Consider the following 25,512-nt stretch of genomic DNA (forward strand, 5'->3'; position numbering starts at 1 on the left):
ACCACCATCCTCTCTGTTTCCTGCTGTTAAGCCAATTGTCAAGCTCACCCTTAATCCCATGTTAATTAGCTCACATGTGGAACCCTGTCAAAGGCTTTACTAAAGTCCAAATAAACAACATCCACTACGCTGCCCTCGTCAATCTTTTTGGTTACTTCCTCAAAACACTCAGCTAAAGTTTGTGAGACACAATTTCCCTCGCAAAAAACAATGCTGACTATCCCAAATCATTCTTTGCCTCTCCACATGAATCTAGCTCCTATCTTTCAGAAACATCTCCAATAACTTACTCACGAGAGAGGGCCTTCTTTGTATTCCTTTATCCATTCACTGGATGTACGTGTCACTGACTGGGCCAGCATTTATTACCCATCCCCAGCTGCCCTTGAGAAGGTGGTGGGGAGTTGTCATCTTGAATCACTGTTGTCTATTAAGTTCAGACGTTCGGGAAGAAGGTTTAGGATTTTGACCCTGGAACAGTAAAGGAATGATGATATATTTCTAAGTGAGGTGTTTTGGAGGGGAACTTGCAGGTGGTGGACTCCCCATGTTGCCATCGTCCTTCTAAATGGTGTGGTTGTGGATTTGGAAGATACTGTCTAAGTACCCTCGGTGAGGTTCTGCAGTGCATCTCATGGGTTATATGTCTTGCAGATATTGCACATCAGTTGGGGCCTGTTGGCTCTGTTGACTAGCTGGCTGTTTTACAGTGCAGAGTAATGTCAACAGTGTGGGTTCAATTCCTCTCTCCTTACCTGAGACATGGTGACCACTAGGCTCAACCATTACCAGTCACCGCTCTCTCTCTTTCCAATCAGATTGCAGGAGTATGGCAAATTTATCTTTGACTGTATGTTGGTGGTGGAGAAGAGAATGTTAGTGGCGATGGTGCCAAAGAAATGACTGCTTTGCCCTGGAATGCATCAAATTTCTTGTGTGTTGTTGGAGCTGCAACCATTCAGGCAACTGGGGTGTATTCCATTCCACCTGTAATGTGTTCCTTGTAGATGATGGTCAGACTTTCGAGAATCAGGAGATGAGTTACTCACTAGCCACTGACTTGCCGTTGTAGCCACAGTATTGAAATGGCTCATCCACTTCACTGTCTGGTCAATGGTAACCCCAGGACATTGATAGCGGGGATATAGTCATAGAGTCATAGAGATGTACAGCATGGAAACAGACCCTTCGGTCCAACCCGTCCATGCTGACCAGATATCCCAACCCAATCTAGTCCCACCTGCCAGTGCCCGGCCCTTATCCTTCCAAACCCTTCCTATTCCTATACCCATCCAAATGCCTTTTAAATGTTGCAGTTGTACCAGCCTCCAACACTTCCTCTGGCAGCTCATCCCATACACGTACCACCCTCTGTGTGAAAAAGTTGCCCTGTGGGTCTCTTTTACATTTTTCCCCTCTCACCCTAAACCTATGCCCTCTAGTTCTGGACTCACCAACCCTAGGGAAAAGACTTTGTCTATTTACCCTATCCATGCCCCTCATAATTTTGTAAACCTCTATAAGGTCACCCCTCAACCTCCGACGCTCCAGGGAAAACAGCCCCAGCCTCTTCAGCCTCTCCCTGTAGCTCAGATCCTCCAACTCTGGCAACATCCTTGTAATGATGGTAATACTGTTAAATATCAAAGAACAACTGTTAGTATTCTCTCTTGTTGGAGATGGTCATTGCCAAGCTTTTGTGTGGTGTATCTTACTTGCCACTTTTCAGCCAAAACCTGGCTATTGCCCAGGTCTTGTAGTATTTGAACATGGGCTGCTTCAGTATCTGAGGAGCTGCAAATGGGGCTGTCATCATGAGTGAGCATCCCCATTTCTGACCTTATGATGGAGGGAATGTCATTGATGAAGCAGCTGAAGATGGTTGGGCCTAGGACACTACCCTGAGGATCTCCTGCAGAGATGTCCTGGAGCTGAGATGAGTGACCTCCAACAACCACAACCATCAGGTATGACTCCGACAATCTGATTGGAAAGAGAGAGAGGTGACTGGTAATGGTTTAGCCTGACGGTCACCACACCTCAGGTAAGGAGAAAGGTTGGGAAGGAGAATCCGTTATGAGTTTTACCCTCATTCCTATTGATTCCAGTTTCACGATGAGTCTTTTGTGCCACACTCGGTTGAATGTAGCCTTGATGTCAAGGACTGTGACTCTCACCTGCCCTCTGGAATCCAGCTCTTTTGTCCATGTTTGAACCAAGGCTGTAAAGAGGTCAGGAGCTGAGTGGCCCTGGTGGGAGTCAAACCGGGCGTCTCTGAGCAGGTGTTGTATTGATGATCCTTTCCTTCACTTTCCTGATGATCGAGGGTGGACTGATGGGGTGGTAATTGGCCGGGTTGGACTTGTCTAGCATTTTTTTTTGGACAAGACAGACCTGGGCAATTTTTCTCATTCTCAGGTGGATGCCAGTGCTGTAACTGTGTTGCAGGAGGCATAGCATATTCCGGAGGACAGGTCTTCAGTACTATTGTTGGAATATTGTGAGTGGCCCAGGCAACAGTATCCAGGGGCTCCAAATGTTTTTCGATATCCTGAGGAGTGAATTGAATTAGCTGAAGGCTGGCATCTGGGGAGAACTGGTTTCCTGACATGTCTCCATGCACTCTCTGCTGGTTTTGAGTTGATATAATTACCTTTGTTTAGTTTTCTTTCTTTTCATTTGTATTGATCTTTACCGAAGAGAGAGCATTTAGCAGTGTGAAGTATACCATGACAGGATATTGTAGAGGGGTGAGCTTAGATTAGTTCACAGGTCGGTGCCATGTCGAGGGCTGAAGGGCCTGTATTGTTCTACGTTCTTTGTAAAGTATATTCTGGACAAAACATAAAAAATGAAGATGAGGTTGTATGTTCTCCCCCTCCCTGACAGGCAGAGACAAGTGTGAAGGTAGACCCCAAAAATACACAGAGGCTTTCAGACCCTCAAAGCACTTCACTGCCAATGAAGTGGTTTTGAAGTACTTTTCCCTGTGGCAATGTAAGAAATGCTAAAGGGCCCAAAAGTAACAATAAGTCAAGCTGCTAAGTATACCATTTAATTTACAAGCTGTCTGAGATAAAGGAAGGTGAGAGTTCTGAGCAAGTGTCATGTCAACCGAAACGTTAACTCTGATTTCTCTCCACAGACGCTGCTAGACTTGCAGAAATTCTTCAGCATTTTCTGTTTTTAGATTAGATTAGATTACTTACAGTGTGGAAACAGGCCCTTCGGCCCAACAAGTCCACACTGACCCGCCGAAGTGCAACCCACCCATTCTCCTACATTTACCCCTTACCTAACACTACGGGCAATTTAGCATGGCCAATTCACCTGACCCGCACATCTTTGGACTGTGGGAGGAAACCCACGCAAACCCACGGGGAGAATGTGCAAACTCCACACAGTCAATCGCCTGAGTTGGGAATTGAACCCGGGTCTCTGGCGCTGTGAGGCAGCAGTGCCGCCCACGGTTTGTTTTTGATTTTTAGCACCTGCAGTTCCTTTGGGTTTTCGTTAGTGACGGTGTGAGTTAGATGAGCTGGTCGTCAGGGACAAGATGGTTTCAGCCCCAACCTAAGGTCCAAATGGAACTGGTAAAGAGATGAGTGTCACCACTCTGAGCTTTCCACAAGCTAACAGCATCTTCCCAGGGCGGGAGGTAAATAAAGGTCAGCTCAGGAGGTGATCCTGTGAGTTCCAGAAATGCTGTTGAGCAGCAGCACTGAGACTGGAATAGGTTCAGCAGCCTGCTGATCCAATGCCATTAACTTGTCAGTTGTCAATAAAGAAGTAACCTTTTCTCAGTCTCACCAATGTGCAACAGCCTCAGACACTGATTTCAAATCTAATTTGATGTCCAGCAGTCCATGTCAGCGCTGAGTGACAGTGACACACTGACTGAACTGCCTTCTGAACCTCTGTGATTCCATTTGTTCAGTCATCCTGCCTATTCATTATCTGTTGTTCAAATTGCTAGGTAACTCTGTCTATGACTATTTATATACAAGGTTTTAATTTAAGGAGCAGTAATTGTCATCTTGCAGTCAATAAATACTCATCTCTGCAGATCTTGCTGTCCGGTTTCTTCCTTGATGGGATGGTAAGAATCACTCAGTAACATGTGGCCATCTAGACTGACGGGCAGTAAAGGGATTGGGCTGAGGTAAAATCAAACAGTGAGCCAAGCATGACCTCCAATCACCATCCAACAGAATCCTGGAGAGTTTCTGATTGAGAAGTTTAAAGCATTTCTTTAGTCCCTTTTAAAAATCCATTCAGCGGATGCATGTTGGCATCAGCACTTAAAGCCCACCGCGAATCACCCCCTTCCCCACGAGCCCCCACCCCCCACCTCCAGAAGATGCCAGTGATTTCCCTCTGGGACTGAGGTGCTGACCTGCTCCTGGGCCAAGATGGTGGCAGAGTAACAGCACTGTGTGTAGCCCCTTATCCCAGGCCCAGCCGCTCCCTTCTGTACTGTGCCCTCCTTTCACTTTTGCTTCACCTCTTTCAACTCATTTTCTTTTTCCTTTGGTCATTTTCTTTTCTTTTCGGGGCAGATTGCCACAAAGATGTTGCTGAATGTTGACAGTGAGCCACATGTGGAGTGGCGGGCGTGACTCCTCCTGGTGATAGGACACAGCGGCAGTGTGGACACTCTCCCGGTGATAGGAGACAGCGGCGGTGAGGACACTCACCCAGTGATCGGACACAGCGGCAGTGACGGCATTCTCCCGGTGATAGGAGACAGCGGCAGTGAGGACACTCTCCCGGTGATAGGAGACAGCAGCAGTAAGGGCTCACTCACGGTGATAGGAGACAGCGGCAGTGACGGCATTCTGCCGGTGATAGGACACAGCGGCACTGAGGACACTCTCCAGGTGATAGGAGACAGCAGCAGTGAGGGTACTCTCCCGGTGATAGGAGACAGCGGCAGTGAGGACACTCTCCCGGTGATAGGAGACAGCGACGGTGGGGACACTCTCCCGGTGATAGGAGACAGCGGCAGTGAGGTCACTCTCCCGGTGATAGGAGACAGCGGCAGTGAGGACACTCTCCCGGTGATAGGAGACAGCGGCAGTGACGGCATTCTCCTGGTGATAGGAGACAGCGGCAGTGAGGGCACTCTCCCGGTGATAGGAGACAGCGACGGTGGGGACACTCTCCCGGTGATAGGAGACAGCGGCAGTGAGGACACACTCCCGGTGATAGGAGACAGCGGCATAGAAGGACACTCTCCCGGTGATAGGAGACAGCAGCAGTGAGGATAATCTCCCGGTGATAGGAGACAGCAGCAGTGAGGATAATCTCCCGGTGATAGGAGACAGCAGCAGTGAGGACACTCTCCCGGTGATAGGAGACAGCGGCAGTGACGGCACTCTCCCGGTGATAGGAGACAGCGGCAGTGAGGGCACTCTCCCGGTGATAGGAGACAGCGGCAGTGAGGGCACTCTCCCGGTGTTAGGAGACAGCGACGGTGGGGACACTCTCCCGGTGATAGGAGACAGCGGCAGTGAGGACACTCTCCCGGTGATAGGAGACAGCGGCAGTGAGGGCACTCTCCCGGTGATAGGAGACAGCGGCAGTGAGGACACTCTCCCGGTGATAGGAGACAGCGGCAGTGAGGACACTCTCCCGGTGATAGGAGACAGCGACGGTGGGGACACTCTCCCGGTGATAGGAGACAGCGGCAGTGAGGACACTCTCCCGGTGATAGGAGACAGCGGCAGTGAGGGCACTCTCCCGGTGATAGGAGACAGCGGCAGTGAGGACACTCTCCCGGTGATAGGAGACAGCGGCAGTGAGGGCACTCTCCCGGTGATAGGAGACAGCAGCAGTGAGGGTACTCTCCCGGTGATAGGAGACAGCGGCAGTGAGGACACTCTCCCGGTGATAGGAGACAGCGGCAGTGAGGGCACTCTCCTGGTGATAGGAGACAGCAGCAGTGAGGGTACTCTCCCGGTGATAGGAGACAGCGGCAGTGAGGACACTCTCCCGGTGATAGGAGACAGCGACGGTGGGGACACTCTCCCGGTGATAGGAGACAGCGGCAGTGAGGTCACTCTCCCGGTGATAGGAGACAGCGGCAGTGAGGACACTCTCCCGGTGATAGGAGACAGCGGCAGTGACGGCACTCTCCCGGTGATAGGAGACAGCGACGGTGGGGACACTCTCCCGGTGATAGGAGACAGCGGCAGTGAGGACACACTCCCGGTGATAGGAGACAGCGGCATAGAAGGACACTCTCCCGGTGATAGGAGAGAGCAGCAGTGAGGATAATCTCCCGGTGATAGGAGACAGCAGCAGTGAGGATAATCTCCCGGTGATAGGAGACAGCGGCAGTGAGGGCACTCTCCCGGTGATAGGAGACAGCGGCAGTGAGGGCACTCTCCCGGTGATAGGAGACAGCGACGGTGGGGACACTCTCCCGGTGATAGGAGACAGCGGCAGTGAGGACACTCTCCCGGTGATAGGAGACAGCGGCAGTGAGGACACTCTCCCGGTGATAGGAGACAGCGGCAGTGAGGGTACTCTCCCGGTGATAGGAGACAGCGACAGTGAGGGCTCTCTCCCGGTGATAGGAGACAGCGGCTGTGTATGTGACGTGTCAGTTATAAGTGTGTCCTCCAGCATGTAGTGGGTGTGGCAGCCGCGGCCTCGACATTCACTTGGTTTTTGGGAATGGCAGCAGTGAACTCTTCAAGACAACAACACCAGCAAGGCAGCAGGGACAGCCAAAGGGGGATTCATGGCCCGGTGACCATCTGACATTGCAGTGAGGCTGGAATCCTTCGCTGCGAGCCATCTGTGTGCCCAGCGCCATCAGTGAAGTGTACCTAGTGGGTCAGTGTCATGTACCTAGTTGGGTCAGTGATGTGTACCCAGTGGGGTCAGTGATGTGTACCCAGCGGGGTCAGTGAAATGAGCCCAGTGGGGTCAGTGAAGTGGGCCCAGCAGGGTCAGTGATGTGTACCCAGCGGGGTCAGTGAACTGGGCCCAGTGGTGTCAGTGAAGTGTCCCAGCGGGGTCAGCGAAATGGGCCCAGCAGGGTCAGTGACATAGCTCCAGCAGGGTCAGCGAAATGGGCCCAACGGGGTCAGTGAAGTGTACCCAGTGGGGTCAGTGAGTGGGCCCAGCGGGGTCAGTGAGTGGGCCCAGCGGGGTCAGTGAAGTGTCCCAGAGGCTGAGAGATGGTGTCCAAAGTGGGGCAACTCCTATGTTGGTGGGTCCAATACAGGCAGCCAGTAGGTGATGAAGTCTCCCTTTACGCTAAGGGCCAGCAGGAAAGGGATCAGAAAGACCAACATTCTGAACTTCTTACTTCTTTTTTTTCAGATTATTCCCTTGACCTGCAACGCTGGGCTATTTATTTCATTACTTTTCTAATTTTGTTTGTTTCCTGAGAATTTGCTGTTAAGTATCACTGATGGTACTGGGCCCACTTCACTGACCCCGCTGGGCCCACTCACTGACCCCGCTGGGCCCACTCACTGACCCTGCTGGGCCCACTCCACTGACGGTACTGGGCACCTGTAAGGTGGCGCAGTCATGTGGTGACTGTAAATCTTTCACTGTATTTTTTTGAGTACATATGTCAGTAAAGCTAATTCAATTCTATTATTAATGATAATTTAACTCATAGTGCTGTTCGGGAGGGAGTTCTGGGATTTTGTCCATCCGACCTTGAAGATATGGCTATATATTCCTGAGTCAGGATGTGGGTGGTGGTGTTCCGATGTGTGTGTCACATTTATCCTTCCCGATGGTAGAACGTGCAGGTTCGGAAGGTGCTGCTGAAAGAACCTGGATGAGTTGCTGCAGTGCATCGTATACATATACACACTGCTGCCACTGTGCATTGGTGATGGAGAGTCACTGTTAATGTTTGGGTGTTGGTGGGGGTTACTGTGAATTAAACAAGCTACTTTGTTCTGGATGGTTGCTGCACTCATCCAGGATTGCAACACCCCACCCCCCCCACCCCGACTTTGACCTTGGCAAGTTTTGGGGAATGAGGGGGTGAGTTACTCATTGGAGAATGTCTATCTTCCAATGAGGTTTTGTAACTGCAATACTGATATGACTTGCCCGATGATGAAACGAAGATCATTAATGAAGTAGCTGAAGATGGTTGGACCTGGGACACTACTCTGAGGAACTCCTGCGGAGATGTCCTGGAGATGAGATGATTCTAACTAGCAGAGAGTTTTCCATCTGGTTCCCACTGACTCTCAGGCTCCTTGATGTCAGTCAGTCGAGTGTGGCCATGATGGCTAAAGCAGCCATTCTCATCTCACCTCTCAGGGTCAGGTGGTTTGTTCACGTTTGGAGCAAGAATGGAATGAGGTCAGGAGCTGAGTGGTCCTGGCAGAACCCAAAGAGGGAGCCACTGAGCAAGTTATTGCTGAGCAGGTGCCGTTGGATGGCTCTGTTGATGACACCTTCCACCACTTCACTGATGATCAAGAGTAGACTGAGAGGACAGTAATTGGCTGGGTTGGATTTGTCCTGCTTTTTGTTTATGGGGTTACCTGGGCAATTTTCCACATTTCTTGGTAGATAGAAATGTTGTAGCTCTACTGGAATGGTTTGACTAGGGATGGTAGCAAGTTTGGATTCACAAGTCTTCAGTCCTGTTGCTGTAATGGTGTCAGAACCCAGAGCCTTTGCCATATCCAGTACTTCAATCATTTCGTGATATCACAAGGAGTGAGTCAAATTGGCTGGGGCCTGTGATGCCGGGGACCAGTGGAGGAGGCTGAGATGGATCATCCATTTGGCGTTTCTGGCTGAAGATTTTTACTAAAGCATCTGCCTTCTCTTTTGCCCTGATATACTGAGCTCTTTTATCATCGAGGACGGGGATATTTATGGAGCCTCCTCTTCCAGTGAGTTGCTTAATCGTACATCACCATTCATGACTGGATGTGGGAGGACTGCAGAATCTCAGATTAGATCTGTTGGTTGTGGATTGAATTAGCTCTGTCTATCACTTGCTGTTTAAGCTGGTTGGCACAAAATGTTATTGTAGCTTCACCAGGTTGACACCTCATTCTCAGGTATGCCTGGTGCTGCTCCTGGCATGCCCTCCTGTATCTCCATTGAACCAGGATTGATCCCCTGGCTTGGTGTTAATAGTAGAGTTGACAATTTCCCGGGCTATAACATTGTAGATTGAGGTTGAATCCAGTTCTCTTGCTGGTAGTTTAGATCAGAGTGGTGCTGGTAAAGCACAGCAGGTCAGGCAGCATCCGAGGAGCAGTAAAATTGACATTTCGGGTAAAAGCCCTTCATCAGGACTGAAGGCAGGAAGTCTCCAGGGTGGAGTGATAAATGGGGGTGGGGCTGGGGAGAGGGTAGCAAAGAGTACAATAGGTGAATGAGGGTGGGGATGGAGATGATAGGTCAGAGAGGAAGGTGGGGGAAGGTGGCAAAGAGTACAATGGGTGAGTGGGGGTGGGGATGAAGGTGATAGGTCAGAGAGGAGGGTGGAGTGGATAGGTGGGAAGGGAGATTGGCGGGTAGGACAGGTCATGAGGACAGTGCTGAGCTGGAAGTCTGGAACTAGGGGGAGGTGGGGGGAGGGGAAATTAGGAAACTGGTGAAGTCCCAATTGATGCCCTGGGGTTGAAGTGTTCCGAAGCGGAAGATGAGGCGTTCTTCCTCCAGGCCTCTGGTGGTGAGGGAGCGGCAGTGAAGGAGGCCCAGGACCTCCATGTCCTCGGCTGAGTGGGAGGGGGAGTTGAAATGTTGGGCCATGGGGCGGTGTGGTTGATTGGTGTAGGTGTCCCGGAGATGTTCCCTAAAGCGCTCTGCTAGGAGGTGCCCAGTCTCCCCAATGTAGAGGAGAACGCATCGGGAGCAACGGATACAATAAATGATATTGGTGGATGTGCAGGTAAAACTTTGATGGATGTGGAAGGCCCCTTTCAGGCCTTGGATAGAGGTGAAGAAGGAGGTGTGGGCACAGGTTTTGCAATTCCTGTGGTGGCAGGGGAAGGTGCCGGGATGGGAGGGTGGGTTGTTGGGGGGCATGGACCTGACCAGGTGGTCATGGAGGGAAAGTCTTTATGGAAAGTGGAAAGGGGTGGGGAGGGAAATATATCCCTGGTGGTGGGGTCTATTTGGAGGTGGCGGAAATGTCGGCGGATGATGTGATTTATGTGGAGGTTGGTGGGGTGGAAGGTGAGCACCAGAGGGGTTCTTGTTACAGTTGGAGGGGTGGGGTTTGAGGCCAGATGTGCAGGATGTGGGTGAGATGCCTTGGAGAGCATCTTTAACCATGTGGGAAGGGAAATTGCGGTCTCTAACGAAGGAGGCCATCTGGTGTGTTCTGTGGTGGAACTGGTCCTCCTGGGAGCAGATACGGCGGAGGCGGAGGAATTGGGAATACAGGATGGCATTTTTGCAGGAGGTAGGGCGGGAAGAGGTGTAATCCAGGTAGCTGTGGGAGTCGGTGGGTTTTTAAAAAAATGTCAGTGTCAAGTCAGTCATCATGAATGGAGATGGAGAGGTCTAGGAAGGGGAGGGAGGTGTCAGAGATGGTCCAGGTGAACTTAAGGTCAGGGTGGAATGTGTTGGTGAAGTTGATGAATTGCTCAATCTCTTCACGGGAGCATGAGGTGGCGCCAATGCAGTCATCAATGTAGCGGAGGAAGAGGTGGGGAGTGGGGCCGGTGTAACTACGGAAGATGGACTGTTCTACGTATCCAACAAAGAGACAGGCTAATACAGGTGCCCATGGCTACCCTTTTGGTCTGGAGGAAGTGGGTGGATTTGAAGGAGAAATTGTTGAGGGTGAGGACCAGTTCAGCCAAACGAATGAGAGTGTCGGTGGAAGGGTACTGTTGAGGACGTCGGGAGAAGAAGAAACAGAGGGCTTAGAGGCCCTGGTCATGGCGGATGGAGGTGGAGAGGGATTGGATATCCATGGTGAAGATGAGGTGTTGGGGGCCAGGGAAACGGAAGTCTTGGAGGAGGTGGACGGCGTGGGTGGAGTATCGAATGCATGTGGGGAGTTCCTGGACTGGGGGGATAGGACAGTGTCGAGGTAGGTAGAGATGAGTTCAGTGGGGCAGGAGCATGCTGAGGCAATGGGTCAGCCAGGGTGGTCAGGCTTGTGGATCTTGGGAAGGAGGTAGAACCGGGCAGTGTGGGGTTCCTGGACTGCGAAGTTGGAAGCTGTTGGTGGGAGATCTCCTGAGGTGATGAGGTTCAGTATGGTCTGGGAGATAACGGTTTGGTGATGGGGGGTGGAGTCATGGTTGAGGGGTCAATAGGAGGAGGTGTCTTTGAGTTGGCGTCTAGCTTCAGCGGTGTAGAGGTCAGTGCGCCAGACTACCACTGCACCCACTTTATCCGCTGGTTTGATGGCAATTTGATGAAGCAGCTGATGATGGTTAGGCAATGGATGCTACCTGAGGAAGTCAGGCTCTTCTGGGCAGTGGCAGTATCCCAACCTGTGGACCAGAAGGCTGGAGTTCAAGCCCCATCTGTTCTCAGTGTGTAATAACAGCTCCGAACAGGTTGTTTGGAAGATATCAACCTGAGGAACTCTTTCAATGCTTAGTACTGACCCATCTCAGGATAAGGATGAGAAGGCAACAGGAGACAGGTCAGGGTTTTATTAGGAATATTCATTCTCCACAATATCATTCAAAGAGAGTTTTCAATCCAGTGCAAGAGTTGTCTGAATTTGCCTGAACCCTGATGCAGAGACTCAGGCTCTTGTAGTGCTGTTGTAGTGTTCTTGCCTCTAAGCTAGGAGGTATGGATTCGGGTTCCATCTCTGAGCTGGTTTGACTAGAAATACTTACTACAGGAGCTCCTCAGACTTATGTCCAAAGACTTAGATGATTGTCTTCTGATAGCCACAAGCATTTCCTTTGTGCTAATCTGATGGAAGTCCTTATGTGCATCAGTGTTATATTTTGATACTCCTATGAAATGTTTTGTATTTAAATGCAGTATATGAATGCAAGGTGGCACTTTCTTTTCCCCAAAGAGTTTGCCATTGAGGCAAATTGGTAGTTTAAAGTAATTAATTTTGTACCTCAACCTCTACAGGAATGCTTTCTTTATCTCAAACCGTTTAAGAATTTAAATTCACTTTTGATACAATAGTGTAGGTAGAATCTCCACAATGAATTGCATTGGGACATGTTTAACAGTGTCTCAAAGCTATCAAAATTAACTGGACAGAATGCTGGAATAACAGTATGATATTATGCCTTGTACTGCCAGATTGAGGAACTATGTTTGGACACGTAGTCAATGAGATCCTGCAGTGAATGTTGTTCCCTCAGTCAGTTGTGTGGAGTGCTGTTCAACTGTGGTGCTCTGTTACTGCAGCTGAGACATTGCTGTGCCCCTTCCTTTCACTCCGTTACAGATTCCCGTTCTGTAGCTGAGTCCAATAGAATTGCCTTGAATAACTGGATTGCTGGAAATGCTTTTGGAATGATGTCAGTGGTGATGTGTTGTCTCACCCAGCTGCCCCCAAACATTAATTCCTCATTGGTGTTAACATCTCTCATGGGCCTCACCACCAACACCGCAGTTAACCGTGGCAGAGGGATAATGTCACTGGACTTGTAATGCAGAGACTCAGGGTAATACCCAAGGGGCGTGGGTTTAAATCCCACTGCCATAGGTCGTGAAATTTAAATTTAAATGACTAAAGCAAACCTGGCTTTAGTGATAGTGACTCTGATCACTGACCTTGCTATAAAACCAATTCTGAAGGAAACTTTGTTATCTTACCTGGTCTGGCCTATAAGCAACTCCAGACCCATTGCAAAGTGGTTTACCCTTAATTACCCTCTAACCTGGTACCAGGAATATAGGAGCAGGAGTGGACCATTCAGCCCTTCGAGCCTGCCCCTACAATCACAGCAGATCAAATATTTCCATGCCTTTTGCACAGCCTATCCATATAACCCTGTACCCCATTATCAGAAATCTATCAATCGCTACCCTAAACATAATCAAAGACTAAACCGACACGACTGCCTTTGGGAGAGCATTCCAAAGGTTCACAACCTCCTGAGTAAAACATTTTCTCCTCATCTCAGACTGTCGCCAAGGGAAACAGCCAACCTGCATCCACCCTGACTATTCCTTTGTTGATTTTTTGTCGGTTTCAATGAGACCGCTTCTTATTCAGCAAAGCTTGAAGGAATATAAGCCCAGAGAGCAGGTTTGCACAGTTCTCCAGGTGCGGTTTAACCAAGCTCTTTATAAGCGAAACAAGACATCCCTCCTCTTGCCCTCAAATCCTCAGGTCAAACAAGGGTGAGGAAATATCATGCAGATTACTACCCAGGCCCTCCCTTCAGCTGATGAATCAATGTTTCCTGATGTAGAACATTACTTGGAGGATCCACTGAGGGCGATAAAGACACAGAATGTACTCATTATCAATACTGACTGAGCTGGGCATGTTGTAATAGATATAGATTAGATTAGATTAGATTCCTTCCAGAGTAGAAACAGGCCGTTCAGCCCAACAAGTCCATACGGACCCTCCGAAGAGTAACCACCCAGTTCCATTACCCTAGACTAATGTACCTAACACTACAGGCAACTTAGCATGGCCAATTCACCTGGCCTGCACATCTTTGGACTATGAGTCTGTCCCTGTAGTAGGTTATGAGGGAACCAATAAAAGGGAAAACATACTAGATCTTACCTTCACCAAGCCACCTGTCATTGATATATCTGTCCATGGGAGTGGTGGGAGGATCGATGAATGAACAATCCTTGTAAATTGGGGACCACTTGTATGATCAAGCTGCCAGATCAATCCTGGTCCAGTGAAAGTCTACAGAAGGACATTCAGGAGCAGCATGAGGCATTCCTGAAAACAAGGTGGAGCTAAACTCAGTTCAAACATGGAAAAGAGCTGAACTCAAGTATAGATGTGAGAAGGACTGCCCGTGATATCAAAGCAGCATCAGGCACCAAGGAGCATTAACAAAACTGAAGACAATCTCAATCGTGGGAAACTCTCTATTTGCATGGAGCCATACAACAGCACAGTGACAGTTACAACCCAGACATTACCTTAGCAGTTCCTCAGAGTAGTGCCTGAGATTCAATGTTCTCCAGCTGCTTCCTCAATGACCCCTCCTCCATCAGGTGAGTGGGGCATGTTCAGTTGCACAATGTTCAGTATGTTACAATACGAGGCAATCCTCCTCTGTTAATTTTAAACCAGCAACACTGAAAAGATTTATCCCAAGTGATAATCTGTGAACATTTGAGGCCAACAACTAGTCAAAGTGACAAGTTTATTTCTTAAAGTATCACAGAGAATAATTAACGAACAACTATTTACAGCTCCTTCCTCTCACCTATCATTTATTTTCCCATCTATAATGCTAGTTCAATAAAATCCCCAATTGAGATTGACCAAAAATTCAAATTTCGAAACCTGTCGAATCTTCTCTTGGTATCTTCCTCTGTAGCTTTTCTTCTTCTAAGGGTTTGTGTTACATAGGTCACTATTCGATAAATAAACCATTAAGAGAGCTAATTTTCTGGGCAGTCTGCAGATGTCGGAGGCTTGGCAGTTCTCTCTCAAATGTTCAAGTTTTCCCGGCCTTATATCCCCAAAGCATCGGATTGTGTCATTGGCTTTTAATATTGTCAATATACTCAATTCAAACTGGATTGGGGTTTGGTATTTTTGGGATATAATTTAAACTGATTGCCTGGATACAAAACAAATTTGAATTTGGCCAATCAGCTATTGTAGCTGCTGAACCAGATGTTACAATGTAACTTCTCCAGCACACTGTGTGCCTCTCTAAGTCCTTCACTCTCCAAGTTACAATACACTTCTACACCTTCATAACAAGTACCAGTTGAGATTCCTCAGATACTGAAGCAGTCTATGTCTACCTTTGCAAGACCTGGACAATGTTCAGATTTGGGCTGCTAAACGGCAAGTAACATTCATGACATACAAGTGCCAGCAAGAAAGAACCTAACTATCCTTCTCATTACATAAGCTGAACCCTCCCAGTTGTGGGAGCAATCGTTGACCTGAAAATGAACTGGACTAACCATACAAATACAATGGCTACAAGTGCACGTCAGAGACTGGGAAATGTGCAGTGAGTAGCTCACCTCCTGATTCAGTAAAGTCTGTTCACCATTTATAAGGGACAAGGTGGGAATGTGATGGGAGGAGGTGGTGCTGTGGTAATGTCATTGGACTAGTGAGCTAAGAGTCCCAGACTAATGTTCTTGGGATAGAAATTTAAATCCAATCAAAAAAGATATCTGGCATTAACTGCTGATATAATAACCCCTGCTTGTAAGCACAATCTAATTGGCTAATGTCTTTAGGGAAGGAAATCTCCAACCTTCCCTGTTCTACTTACATGTGACTCCAGACCCACAGTAATGTGGTTGACTTCCAAGTGCCTTCTTGAATGGCGTAGCATGCCCCTCAGTCAGTTCAAGAGCAATAGCTTTGGCCATAAAGCTGACCTTGTGAGTGACGTCCATAACTCATGAACAAATCAAACAAAATGATCTCCAACTGCCTTCATCAGTGTAACTTCAACAACTCAAGAAGATCCATCCAAACAAACAGTCTGTTTGATCAACACCCTACCCACCACCTTTAACCTTTACTCACTCCACCATTGATGCATAGTGGCAGCAGTGTGTACCATCGACATGATGGACTGCAAAACTTCACCAAACCTGTTTAGACTGCACTTTCCAAATCTATGGCCTCTTACTTTGAAGGACAAGGGCAGCAGATATTTTGGAGCACCACCAAGTCCCCATCCAAGCCATATACCACCCGGACTTGGAAATATATCGCCGTTCTTTCAGTGTCACTGGGTCAAAATCCTGGAGCTCCCTCTCCAATGCATTGTGGGTGAACCTGCACCATATGAACTGCTGCATTAAGAAAGCAGTTCACCATGTCCTCAATGACCAATCGTGATTAGCAATAAAAGCTATCGAACCAGTAACACTCATATCCCTATGAAAGACTATTTTTACAAAACTGTGAAGGAAGAAGCTGAGTTAATTCTCCTATTCTCGGTTTGTCTACATCTCTCCACATCTTTCTCATTCTTTGTTTTTTGTCTGAGACTTGCTGCATAAGGATAATCTTCCATTCGGAATCTCTTTGCTCTCACGGAATGCGTGGTTGTGTAAAGAATTGTTTCATCCACGACGCTAGCTGGCAAACAAGTACCTTCCCAACATTACACTTCCTGCCTGCCTTTACTCTCCCACAGGCTTTGCTTAAACCAGTATGAGACCTGACACAGTAATGTTGGCACAGGAACATGGTGGTCTGTTGATGGGGCAGACAACTGGAAGCTCAGGGTCACTTCTGCAGACAGAACATAGGTGTCCTGAAAAGTGGTCACCCAGTCTGTGTTTCACTTCTCCAATGTCAAGGAGACCACACTCTGAGCAGTGAACACAGTAGACCACATTGTGCGAGGGTCAGGTAAATCGCTGCTTCATCTGGAAGGTATGTCCAGAGTCTTGGACATCTGCAACTTTATCCTGACCCATGGATATTCTGGTAGGGTTAGAAGGGAGGTCACTGATCAATCTCCAATAACAGAGCGTGGTTCATAATCAGGAGAAAGTGAGGACGACAGATGCTGGAGATAGGGAAAGCACAGCCAGTCAGGCAGCATCTGAGGAGCAGGACAGTTGAAATTTGGAGCATAAGCTCTTCATCAGGAATGAGGGGGTGCCCCTAGGGGGCTGAGAGATAAATGGGAGGTGCTGGGGCTGGGAGAAGATAGCTGGGAATGGGGTAGTTGAAGGTGGGGGGGGGGGGGGTGTTGGTGATAGGTGGATAGGTGAGAAGGAAAATGGACAGTTCAAGAGGGTGGTGCCAAGTTGGATGGTTGGATCTGGGATAAGGTGGGTGGAGTGAAGGTGAAGAAACTGGTGAAATCCACATTGGTCCTGTGTGGCTGGAGTGTCCCAAAGTGGAAGATGAAGTGTTCTTCCTCTAGGCATCGGGTGGTAAGGGTTTGGTGATGGAGGAAGCCCAAGACTTGCATGTCCTTGGGGGAGTGGGAGGGGGAGTTGAAGTGTTCAGCCACAGGATGATGCGGTTGGTTGGTGCGGGTGTCCCAGAGATGTTCTCTGAAACATCCTGCAAGTTGGCGTCCGGTCTCCCCAATTTCGAGGAGACCACATCAAGAGCAATGGACACAGTAATAAGGTGTTTGGATATCCAGGAAAATCCCTGTCAGATGTCGAAGGATCTTTTGGGGCCTTGGATGAAGGTGAGGGGGGAGGTTTTACACCTCTTGCAGTGGTAGGGGTAGGTGCCGAGATTGGAGGGTGGGTTGCTTGGGGGTATGGACCTAACAAGGGAGTTGCAGAGGGAATGGTCTCTGGAACACAGATAGGAGTGGGGAGGGAAATATATCTCTGGTAGTGGGATCTGTTTACAGGTGATGGAAATGGCAGGGGTGATGCAGTGTATCCAGAGGTTGATGGGGTGTAAGGTGAGGACCGGGGGGGGGTCGCAATTGGAGGGGTGGGATTCAAGGGTGGAAGCGCAGGAAGTGGAGGAGATGCACTCGAGGGCATCACTGATTACATGGGAGGGGAAATTCCAGTCCTTGAAAAAGGATGCCATCTGGGATGTTCTATGGTGGATTTGGTCCTCCTGGGAGCAGATGCGGCACAGGAGGAGGAATGGGAGTAAGGGATAGCGTTATTACAGGAGGCAGGGTGGGAGGGTTATTCTGATTTTCAAAGTAGTAAATTTGGAGTAAAACAAAATGGGTGAGAAGCTTATGACAGCTGTTTTAACATTAGCACAGAGGACCAGGAGTACACCATTCAGTCTGTTCTGCTATTTATACAGTCATGGCTGACTGAACAGTTCAGGGTCTTTTACCCACTATCCACAAAATTCTATACATGTTGGGAATCAAAAAATATCAATTCCTACTTTAAGCACGCTCATAAACTAAACCTAAACAGGCCTCTGGGTTAGAGAGTTCTTAAGATTCAGAAATCTCTGAATAAACTATCTTCTGGGGGGATTCAAGATGGCGGCGACCCAGCAAGTCTGAGTCTACAGTGCTCCTCACAAGACTTGGGCAAAGTGGATCACCCACCCCCACCACACTCACCAAATCATCTAAAATAGCTTTTATTTAATATAATTAGTTGTTTGGTAGTGTTGGTATTAAATTTAAATAATCTAATCTCTAAGGAAAAATGACTAAAGGGAGGAGAGCCCACAGCTCTCAGCAAGCAGGAACCCCTCCCCCACCCTCTCCAGCTGGAGCTGAGGCGTCCATAGCCGCCCCGGGGGACTTACCGACGATAACAAGCCCTGTGGAGATGATCACCAAGCTGGACACAAAAATCGACGCATTTATCGAGGAGTCCCGAAATCGATGGGAATCACTCTCGGCCGAGCTGCAGAAGCACGGCCGAGACATCCAGGAACTTGAGCGCCGAGTCGGAGGGGCGGAGTTAAAGGCCGCGACCTCTGAGACTGCAGCTCAATCGGCCGCGGATCAGGTCCGGACTCTCGAACAGCGAGTCCGGACCTTAGAGAATTACATCGATGACCTCGATAATAGAGGTCGCCGAAAAAATATTTGTTTGCTGGACCTTACCGAATGGGAAGAGAAAGGCCAGCTTACAGCTTTCCTGGAACAGTGGCTGCCACAACTTTTGGATCTGGAGGCTGGATCAGGCCAGGTGTGGGTAGAATGGGCCTACCGGGTCGCAATACGCGGGCCCGGCTTGAACCAGCGCCCACGCCCAGTCCTGTTCCGGCTGCAGAGCTATAGGGAGAGGCAGATACTCCTAGATGCCTCTAGAAATCTTGGAAAAGATCCCAAAGCCATGATCTATAAAGGATCCAAGATCATGTTATTTCAGGACTTCTCCCCGGCTCTGGCTCGAAGGAGGAAGGCGTTCGATGAGGTGAAAAAGTGTTTAAGGGACTTAAATATTCAATACTCCTTACGCTACCCAGCGACGCTATGTTTTAACCACAAAGGATCTGGGTATAATTTCAGATCTCCAGAAAAGGCTAAGGAATTTTTGGACTCTCTTAAATAAATCGTAAGAGACGAGGTATGTTGGCTTGCCTTTTCCCCACTCCGATTTATATCTCCCCCCCTTTTTCTTTTTCTTATCTTACTGTTTATTATTATCTTGGGGGGGAGAGGGAATTATTTATTTGTTCTCCATTTAACGATTTTCTCCCCCCCCTTAGGGTTCTTTTATTTTATTATTATACATATGTATGTGTGTATGTACATATATGTGTGTATGTATGTATGTGTATATATGTATATATATAAGCCGGGGGGTTTAGTTAATGTTGGTGGGGAGAGGTGGTTACCTTATTCTATTTTACTTTGGTCTCTAGGAGCAGGGTTATTTTCCCTTGCTATTTTATATTATTATATTTAATTATAATTTGTTGAAGTTGTAATTTTATAGTTATATATGTTTATACATGGTATTAATACTACCAAATATACTCAGGTGTGGGTGGGGGGGGGGGTGGGGTGGGGGTAGGGTGCTCACTGTTAACTCTAGCTCTGTATCATATCTGAATTCTCCTCATCCTATTAAGGAGCGCCTGGGTCAAGGGTGGGGCACTGGTTGGGAGAGGATATGATGGACCGTTGGAAAAGAAGTGATACCCCCTGGGAACAAGGGGGATAATCTCCATTCAAATATGTTTTTTTTATTATTTAGAAATAGTTTTCTTTTTATTATACTGTCATGAGTGTATTAGAGAACCTTTATTTTTGAAAATTCTATATGCTCTATGCTCGGGATGTTTTAGATAGGGTTTCCCCTCCCGAGGGGTCTCGGATTTACTCGGATGATTATGGTTGATCAGTCGGTTAAGTGGTGCACCTGGAATGTCAAATAGGAAGAGATTATTTTCTGTTCTCTCTTTCCATATAAGGAAAAATATTTTGGTAAACTGGGTGGCTGAGGGCCCTCCTGGACTTTCAAATTGGCCCAGATTAATCATGGAATGTATTCCCCTTGACTTCCTTATAAATATGGTGCACCGAAAGACCGCATTATTTTATAAAATATGGCAGCCCTTTTACATAGATATTTTGGCTATCCTAACAAGGGCTTTTATTTAATTGAGATTACAAACATGGCTGGTCCGGGGCCCCTTGGGAGAGGAATCCCGCACGAATACGGGTTTTGTTATATATGATGTTAACACATTCCGAGCAAGTATTTCAATATCCAACTTCTATGTTAACCGTTGGGGTTTTTTTTCTCCCCCACTTTTTTTTTCTCTCACTTTCTCTAATTTGAAAGATGTAAGTGACTCAATTATACACTCGGGCTAATTGTAGGTTAGATTAGTAGTTAATTGAGTTTTGATTTTTCTCTCTCGGTATTTTTCTTTTGTTAAATTTTGATTATTGTATATTTAAGATTTATTTATATATCAATGTTTGTACTTGAGAGTTTTGTTTATTTTTGTAAATTTGTTAAAATGTTAAATTTCTAATAAAAATATCTTTAAAAAAAAAACTATCTTCCATTCTCGGGCCGTAAAGGACAACTCTCTTATTTTTAAATTATGCCACTTGGTTGTAGAACCTCCCCCCGCCCCCCCCCCCCCCCACCCCACCCCCAACAGGGGAAACATCTGATCTGCATCTACCCCTCTCTATATAAACCATACAACACCAGGTTATAGTTCAACAGCTTTAATTGGAAGCACGAGCTTTCAGAGTGGTGCTTTTGGAGTATAAGATCTTTTACTCCACATCCACCTGACAAAGGAGCAGTGCTTCGAAAGCTAGTGCTTCCAAATAAATCTGTTGAACTATAACCTGGTGTTGTGTACAAAGTTAAAAATTTTTTGGTGTCTAAATAAACAGAGTTGGTACTGTGGATATATAATTTAACATGACAACTTTGTCATTCTAGCCTTAACTATAGAGTATATTCTTTGATGATCCCATTTTAGCTACACAGTATGGTGCGGCAATTTAAAAAAAAACCCTACATTTTGATTTTAAATGTAAAAAAGATGATAATGATTAAATAATGATATGTGCCAGTAACTAAAGGGACAATATTAACCCTTACCCTGTTAGTGGCTCTCAAAACTACAGCCCTGAATTTCTGAGCCACTAGATACTAAGTCAGCTCCAGTCACAGCTGCCTTAAGCAAACGAGCAAGGCTGCCTTTGCAAGAGGTAAATATACACATTAACGTCCCCACTGACCACAGCCATCAGTGGGACAGTGTTGGAGGCTCTGGGGCTGGCTTGTCCAGGACCAGTCAGTGATTGGCTAGATGCATAACTATTGGAGATCCAAAATATCAGGTTAATAAATTGAATATACCAATTCCTCAACGTTCACATAGTGCACAGCCACTGCACATCAGGCAGATCTGTGTCAGGCACCTCAGTAGATGCCACCATGCTTTTCAATTTAAATACTTTCTTAGCCCCCAGCCTGTCTCATGGTCCTGAGGGAAATGGAACAGGTCGAAGGCAGAGAACAAAAACGATCCTTGTGCAGTCCCACCAACCCTGAGCAGAACATTCAAGCAAAGCCTGGACGCAACTAGGATCCCGACAAAGGGCATGTTAGGGTTCCTAGAGTAGAACCGAAGGGGAGGAATTGAGTGGAATGGACAGGATGATAGGTGTGATGGGAGAGTTGGGCTGTAGCTCCCTATCAGAAGGGTAAACATTAGGGAGGGGGATTTTTATTAATAAGTAACTACAATCCCTGAGACTGCCCAGAAAATTTAGATGTCAGTGGGTTAGTGGAGGTGGCTCTTTTATTGTGAGGCTCTGAATGCCTTTTAAAGGAAGCTGGTTTTGGGAAAATTGGAGAGGGAAGTGTTGTGTGCTGAAAGCAATCCCCTTCCCTTACACCCATATATTCATCCTTACCACCCCCACCAAATAGGAACCCCATTCTAGGTGATCTTCACTGCTTGCTGCACCCTCCCACTGTCAGTGTCGTGGGAGCAATCATTGACCAGAAAATGAACTGGACTAACCATATTTCCTAGTTAGCTAAATATTCCTTTGTTGACAAGTGTAAAACTGCTCACTCTCCTTTGCAGCCTCCCTCTTCCCCCTCCCAGTGTTAAATTGGTGTAAGGCAGCCTCCAGGATTGTGGCGAGATTTCTCTGATTTATTTGGTTGTGGGGAACGTGGATACTTCATAAAATGCAGTCAATAAGAACTGGGTGCAACGGACGGTCATGGACTGTAAAACAGTCATTGGTTATCATGCCAACATTTGGTTTGTATTGTGGAGGTGAACTTCAGCCTCTGTCGTTTTGTTTGTGATAACTTTTCATAATGGTAAATCAGAGCTCATGTTCAGTATTGTCCCATCGCTCGGCTGTATGTGATGCTCCCCTACTGGACAATGACAGGATGTAGGGGTCCAGTAGGTGTTGGGAAAAGAGTATTTTTGAGAGTGTGTTTTGATGGGATGTAACTGGGGACAGGTAAACTGCGTGGCCTGGTGATTAAACAGCAATTAGAATGGAGATGAAAAGGTGTGAGGCAGTGTCAGCCATGCCAGCTATGTGTTGTGAGCAGTGCAGCTTTGTCATTGCTGCACTATGACATTGAAGGCAACACAAACCTGTCAATATTTGTCCAGGTGCACAACAGCCTTTCAAAGATAGCATGGGCACAAACGATGCGTCCTAGTCCAAAATATAGCATTCATATCTCCTCAAACAACAGCCTTTTTTCTTTACTGAGAAAATGAGAAGCTGACAGGTTCAGTCACAGATGCTAAATGAATTAATTTCACAGGCTGGTGACAGGGTTACAATCTACCCCAGTAAATTCAGGTTTTGGGGCTGGGGTGAGGCTGGCTGCTAACATTTTAATTCTCACACCGTGACCCTGGAGAATGTGTAGGTTAATAACAGCAGCATGTCATCTTACTGCAGCATGGTGGGAGGTGGTGGCTGAGTGGTTATGTCACTAGTTTGATAATCCAGAGGTGCAGATTAATGCTCTCTGGGCACAAGTTTAAATCTCACAACAGCAATGATGGAATGTAAATCAGATTAATAAAATCCGGAATCGAATGTTTGTCATTAATAATGGTGCCTTAAACTGTTGCAAGAATCCATTTGATTTACTAATGCTCTTTATGGGAGGAAATCTGCCATCCTTACCTGACCTAACATGTGAGTTAAGATCAATTAGGTTGTTATGGTTGAAAATGTGTTGCTGGTTAAAGCACAGCAGGTCAGGCAGCATCCAAGGAATAGGAAATTTGACGTTTCAGGCATAAGCCCTTCATCAGGAATGAGGAGAGTGTGCCAGGCAGGCTATGATAAAAGGTAGGGAGGAGGGACTTGGGGGAGGGGCGATGGAGATGTGATAGGTGGAAGGAGGTCAAGGTGAGGGTGATAGGCCGGAGTGGGGTGGGGGCGGAGAGCTTAGGAAGATTGCAGGTTAGGAGGGCGGTGCTGAGTTGAGGGAACCGACTGAGACAAGGTGGGGGGAGGGGAAATGAGGAAACTGGAGAAATCTGAGTTCATCCCTTGTGGTTGGAGGGTTCCCAGGCGGAAGATGAGGCGCTCTTCCTCCAACCGTCGTGTTGTTATGTTTTGCCGGTGGAGGAGTCCAAGGACCTGCATGTCCTCGGTGGAGTGGGAGGGAGAGTTAAAGTGTTAAAGCCTACTCCACCTGGTATTCCCAGGCGGTCTCCCATCCAAGTACTAACCAGGCCTGAGTCTGCTTAGCTTCTGAGATCGGGCGTTTTCAGACTAGTATGGACTGTCATCTGAGGTAGCCTAGTAAGGAACTCCATTCAAAGGTAAATGGATGGGCACTAAAAAGCTAGCCTTATGTGTAGGGCTCTTATTCTGTGAAAGAATGAAGACAATTGGCCTGTTGGGACGTTATGGATGGAAAGGACAACTTTGGGTTGATTTGTTTCGTTGCTATATTCATTCCTTCATATAACTGAATGTTCAGATTATGATCCAGCACTAACTTCAGTGCCCTTACGAGAATAATTATATATCTTAACAAATTCGTAACAGCAAGTTAACTCAGTAACAGTGGTGCAAATCTAATTTCCAAAGCCTTATTACTATGCTTATGTTTGGAACTTCATACACACCAAGAAAATGCAACCACACAAAAACAAACAAACATTCAACTCTCGGCTTCAAGTGGGACGGTAAAACCAGTGCATTAACCAAGAGGTGGGTTGCATCTTTTCACACTGAACTGTGTCAGAGTAGTTCACACAATGAATTGTTTCTGAAATGCAGAACCTCTTTATTGCACACAGGATGTGGGTGATGCTGGTTAGGCCTGTATTTTGTTACCCACCCCTCATTCTGCAGGAAAACGGGCCGGTAAGCTGTCTTCCTGAACTGCTCCACACTCTGGGGTGCAGGGTCACTTAAAGCGCTGTCAGGGAGGGAATTCCAGGTATGGACCCAGTAAAAGTGATTTAAAACAAAAACAATCTTGTTCAGGCAAGGATGTTGTGTCTTGAAGAGGAACCAGCTGATGGTGCTGGGGTTTGTGTGTGTGTCTATGTTCATGTCCTTCTACGTGGAAGAGGTCACAAACTCAGAAGGTGCTTTTAAAAGGGATGTGGTGAGTTATAGCAATGCATCTTTAGAAGTTTGGAAATGGGTAAATAACACTTGCTGGCTGTTCATATTTCAATAAACAACAGAAAGATCCACTTCATTATTACTAATCCCTATCACATTATTACATTCAGATGAGATGATCACGTGCACTAGTATAGCATTGGGCCACCAATCTCATCCTTCCCTATTAACCTATGGTTGTACTCCACAACAATAACAGCATCTAATATCTTCTTCAAGAAGGCTCTTGGCTTCAAGTCCCACTTGCCCCAGACACATCATATCATATCTGAAGAGATTGAATAAAACAAAATCTTCAATGAATATAACATTCATACCTCCTCAATCTGCCCAAGGTCATTACTGTTTGTCTAAAGTTCAACACCTGGAATTTACTATTTAACATTCTGTGTCCGGTTTGATTAGCAACTGTTAATAAATCCAGTACAAACCCCTTGTAAAAGTATGCTGCACAGAGCAGCAAGTCTGATAATTCCCATCAATCCTGTAAAGGAAATTGGGAAGAGGGAGATTAATCAGTTCTTTTGTCACTGTTCTCCTTAACTGAACAATTCTGTTATGAGTACTCAGTAATTGGAACGTACTGTACCTGTCATTAATCCCAACTGTGAAATATGGGTTTTAATTTGCTGGATAAATCCTCACTTTAGGAGCAGAAGGTGGATGGCATAGAATTGACAAGGCCTTATAGAGGTTTACTGGAATATATAATGAGGTGTAGAAAGCTGGAGGCATTTACCAGTTTTCTGCTGCACCTTTGTAGTTTCGAAATTACAACTTGTGCGTTTTCAGATTCTGTCATTTGAAAGGCAAACAAACATAAAACTGTGGACAAATCAAGTGACTCCACTGGACC

At 47.0% G+C, this 25,512-nt stretch overlaps 1 pseudogene; it reads right to left on the reverse strand.

The window, feature by feature from the left end:
• Nucleotides 1-23,697: 23,697 nt before the first annotated feature.
• LOC132809050 (5S ribosomal RNA) lies at nt 23,698-23,807 on the reverse strand (annotated as a pseudogene).
• Nucleotides 23,808-25,512: the final 1,705 nt, after the last annotated feature.

This window comes from Hemiscyllium ocellatum, chromosome 3 (genome assembly GCF_020745735.1).
Source record: "Hemiscyllium ocellatum isolate sHemOce1 chromosome 3, sHemOce1.pat.X.cur, whole genome shotgun sequence".
NCBI lineage: Eukaryota > Metazoa > Chordata > Chondrichthyes > Orectolobiformes > Hemiscylliidae > Hemiscyllium > Hemiscyllium ocellatum.